This window comes from Harmonia axyridis, chromosome X (assembly GCF_914767665.1).
Source record: "Harmonia axyridis chromosome X, icHarAxyr1.1, whole genome shotgun sequence".
Taxonomy (NCBI): Eukaryota; Metazoa; Arthropoda; class Insecta; order Coleoptera; family Coccinellidae; genus Harmonia; species Harmonia axyridis.
Window position 1 is genome coordinate 35239067 of NC_059508.1, and position 5000 is coordinate 35244066.

Here is a 5000-nt window from a genome sequence, read left to right on the forward strand (position 1 = left end):
TGCATCACGTTAACTATTTCTTATATATCTAATATAATATACATGGAGACGGTAAGAATTCTTTTAATCGAAGATATACATATACTTCTCATCAATATCCAAAAGCTTATCGAAAAATAAATTACTCAACTTTTACGTGAAGAATCGTTCACCCAAACCTTATCCCCTATATATGTCAGGAGAACCCAAGGTTCCCCTCCAGACACGATTTAGCAAACTTTTCCCGATCGATCCGACCCACCGAGGCCGTCTCGACCGTCCGCTGCGCCTACTAGGGCCGATTTCTTCGGACTCCGATCAGAAAATATACCGATGCATGTCGTTAACACCTAGTCCGCCTCGTCCGATCTATCTAAACAGTCTCGACGCACCCAACACTCTTTCAAAGTCGGATTACTCGGACTCAATCTGAAAATGGACCGATGCATGACGTCAACACTTAGCCCGCCTCGTCTGATCTATCTAAGCCATCTCGACCCACCCAACACGCCTTCCAAGTCGGATCACTCGGACTTCGATCTGAAAATCTCCGGACTCATTTTTATGAATATCCCCAGTCAGTAAGAACGTTATTTCGCCAATATATACCAACAATAAACCATATTCCAATAGCTGAACCAAAAATATAATTCCCGATCCAAACGTTCTGCATCGCCCAACGCGACCACCTTCCCTATATATGTCAGGAGAGCACAGGGTTCCCCTCCAGACAACACTTACGCTCTATCCCCGACTCTCGGTCGATCGATAGGCCAGGTCAGCGGTGTCTGTTTCGGCCGAAGCTCGGACTTTGGTCAAAATGTTCCGATACAAAATTTGAACCAAGATAGATACAGATATGATTCCTTCTTAAATATACGTTGATTATCGAACAGAATATGGTAAATATTTTGCGATGACCGGGGATTTCATGAATTTTTTTTTTTTTTCGAAAAAATTTTCTGTTATCGGAATTTCCTCAAATTTCATTTGGTTGCCTCCTAATGCTTATTAAAAATGATAACCAACAATCAGAATCATTATTTATCATTTATTTCAATTTTTATAATGAAAAACGTTCACGTCCTTTCGCGCCTCTCGATCGTCGTTTACGTGATGCATCGGTCAGCCCTAGTTTACGTGGTGCATCGGTAAGATCGAGTTCACGTTCTGCATCGGTCTGCCCGAGTTTACGTGGTGCATCGGTAAGATCGAGATTACGTGGTGCATCGGTAAGATCGAGTTCACGTTCTGCATCGGTCTGCCTGAGTTTACGTGGTGCATCGGTATGATCGAGTTTACGTTCTGCATCGGTGTGATCTAGTTTACGTTGTGCATCGGTAAGATCGAGATTACGTGAAGCATCGGTATGATCGAGTTTACGTTCTGCATCGGTCTGGACTCTGAGATATATTTTCGACGTGAAAATGTTCCGATACAACTTTTGAACCAGGATAGTTAGAGAGATGATTTTTTCTGGGATGTACGTTGATTGGGGAATGGATTGTGGAAAATAACTTGCCATGACCGAGGTGTTCTCGAATTTTTTTTTTTTTTCGAAAAATATTTTCTGATTTTGGATTTCACTCAAATTTGATTTCGTTGCCTTCTAATGTGTTCTAAAAGAGTAAATCAGTAATCAGAATCGAAAAATATTTTTCGGATTTTTTTTTTTTTGAAAAAAAATTTTCTGATTTTGGAATTTCCTCAAATTTGATTTGGTTGCCTTCTAATGTGTTTTTAAAGCGTAAATCAGTAATCAGAATCAATATTCATTGTCGACTTTAATTTTTATAAGGAAAAATGTTCACGTCCTTAAACGCCTCCCCATCATTAGCCCGAGTCCAAGTCGATGTCAGTCCCGAGCGGACGGTGTCAGATACTACCTATCGCCCCGGTCTGGACTTGGCGAGGTATTTCGACGTGAAATGTTCCGATACAACTTTTGAACCAGGATAGTTAGAGAGATGATTTCTTCTATGTTGTACGTTGATTGTGGAATGGATTGTGGGAAATAACTTGCCATGACCCAGGTGTTCTTGAATTTTTTTTTTTTTCGAAAAAAATTTTCTGATCTTGAAATTTCCTCAAATCTGATTGCGTTGCCTTCTAATGTGTACTAAAAGAGTAAATCAGTAATCAGAATCAATATTCATTGTCGACTTTAATTTTTATAAGGAAAAATGTTCACGTCCTTAAACGCCTCTCCATCGTTACCCCGACTCCAAGACGATGTTAGACCGGAGCGGACGGTGTCAAATGCGACCGATCTCCCCGGTCTGGACTTAGCGAGATATTCCGACGTGAAATGTTCCGATACAAAAATTTAACTGTGATAGTTAGAGAGATGGTTCCTTTTGTGATGTACGTTGATTGTGTAATAGAATATGGAAATAAACTTGAGATGACCGAGGTCTTCTGGGATTTTTTTTTTTTTTCGAAAAATATTTTTCGATTTCGGAAATCCCTCAAATTTCATTGAGATATGTCCTAATGTGTTCTTAAAACTTAAATCAACAATCAGAATTAATATCCAAAAGTTATTTCATTTTTTATAAGGAAAAACGTTCACGTCCTTTCCGCTCCCAAAAAGTGAGATATCATAGAAAATATCGCTATATTTGTTGTTTACGGCCATACCACGCTGAAATTGCCAGTTCTCGTCAGAACACTGAAGCCAAGCAGCGTCGGGCGCGGTTAGTACTTGGATGGGTGACCGCTTGGGAACACCGCGTGCTGTAAGCTTTTTTTTTACGTTCTGCATCGGTCTGCCGAGATAACGTGGTGCATCGGTATGATCGAGTTTACGTTCTGCATCGGTAAGATCGAGATTACGTGATGCATCGGTAAGATTGAGATTACGTGGTGCATCGGTAAGATCGAGTTTACGTGGTGCATCGGTAAGATCCAATTCACGTTCTGCATCGGTAAGATCCAGTTCACGTGGTGCATCGGTAAGATTGAGATTACGTGGTGCATCGGTAAGATCGAGTTTACGTGGTGCATCGGTAAGATCCAATTCACGTTCTGCATCGGTAAGATCCAGTTCACGTGGTGCATCGGTAAGATTGAGATTACGTGGTGCATCGGTAAGATCGAGTTTACGTGGTGCATCGGTAAGATCCAATTCACGTTCTGCATCGGTAAGATCCAGTTCACGTGGTGCATCGGTAAGATTGAGATTACGTGGTGCATCGGTAAGATCGAGTTTACGTGGTGCATCGGTAAGATCCAATTCACGTTCTGCATCGGTAAGATCCAGTTCACGTGGTGCATCGGTAAGATCGAGATTACGTGGTGCATCGGTAAGATCGAGTTTACGTGGTGCATCGGTAAGATCCAATTCACGTTCTGCATCGGTAAGATCCAGTTCACGTGGTGCATCGGTAAGATTGAGATTACGTGGTGCATCGGTAAGATCCAGTTCACGTGGTGCATCGGTAAGATGGAGATTACGTGGTGCATCGGTAAGATCGAGATTACGTGGTGCATCGGTAAGATCTACTTTACGTTCTGCATCGGTCTGCCCTTGTTTACGTGGTGCATCGGTAAGATCGAGATTACGTGAAGCATCGGTATGATCGAGTTTACGTTCTGCATCGGTCTGCCCGATATTACGTGGTGCATCGGTCTGCCCTAGTTTACGTGGTGCATCGGTTTGGACTTAGAGATATATTTTCGACGTGAAAATGTTCCGATACAACTTTTGAACCAGGATAGTTAGAGAGATGATTTCTTCTATGTTGTACGTTGATTGTGGAATGAAATACGGAAAATAACTCGCCATGACCGAGGTGATTACGATTTTTTTTTTTTTTCGAAAAAAATTTTCTGATCGTGGAATTTTCTCAAATTTGATTTGGTTGCCTCCTTATATGTTCTAGTAGCGATAATCAACAATCAGAATCAAAATCCATGGTCGGGTTTGATTTTTATAAGGAAAAATGTTCACGTCCTTTTTTACAACCCCGACTCATTGACGATGTTAGAACCGAGCCGGCGGTGTCAGATACGACCGATCGCCCCGGTCCCGATCGTCATTTACGTTGTGCATCGGTCTGCCCGAGATTACGTGGTGCATCGGTCTGGACTTAGAGATATATTTTCGACGTGAAAATGTTCCGATACAACTTTTGAACTAGGATAGTTAGAGAGATGATTTTTTCTGGGATGTACGTTGATTGGGGAATGGATTGTGGGAAATAACTTGCCATGACCGAGGTGTTCTCGAATTTTTTTTTTTTTTTCGAAAAAAATTTTCTGATTGTGGAATTTTCTCAAATTTGATTTGGTTGCCTCCTAATGTGTTCTAATAGCGATAATCAACAATCAGAATCAAAATCCATGGTCGGGTTTGATTTTTATAAGGAATAATGTTCACGTCCTTTTTCGCCTATGTTCTTTTTCGACGTGAAAAGTTCCGATACAACTTTTGAACCAGGATAGTTAGAGAGATGATTTTTTCTGGGATGTATGTTGATTGACGTACGAAACTTGGAAAAAAAATAGAAAAGACCGAGGTACTCTAGAAAAAAAATTTATTGAAAATATTTTTTTGATTTCGGAATTAATTCGAAATTCATTCAGATGTCTTCTATCAATATCGCGAAAGAAAAATCAATAATCAGAATCGATATTCATCTAAGATTATTTCCTTTTGGATTGTGTTAACATTCGGTACGATCTTGTCTACGTGATGCATCGGTTTGTTTCTCGGCTCTTGTGAGCAAGTTGGACACTCGAGACGGCCTCCATCGATCGGATTAGGCGGGCTTTAATGTTAACGTGCTGCATCGGTGTGATCTTGTTTACGTCATGCATCGGTATAGCTTTAAATCGCGCCGTAAAGTCGTTCACGTCATGCATCGGTATCTTAAATCGCGCCGAAAAGTCGTTCACGTCATGCATCGGTATCTTAAATCGCGCCGTAAAGTCGTTCACGTCATGCATCGGTATCTTAAATCGAGCCGAAAAGTCGTTCACGTCATGCATCGGTGGCACAAAAAAAAGACGCCGATGCA

General features: G+C 41.1%; 1 non-coding gene across 1 annotated transcript; it reads left to right on the forward strand.

Moving 5' to 3' along the window:
- Window positions 1-2605: 2605 nt before the first annotated feature.
- On the forward strand, window positions 2606-2724 carry LOC123688314. Its single transcript, XR_006749843.1, has one exon. It is a non-coding gene; the product is annotated as a 5S ribosomal RNA (ribosomal RNA).
- The last annotated feature ends 2276 nt before the right edge of the window (window positions 2725-5000 follow it).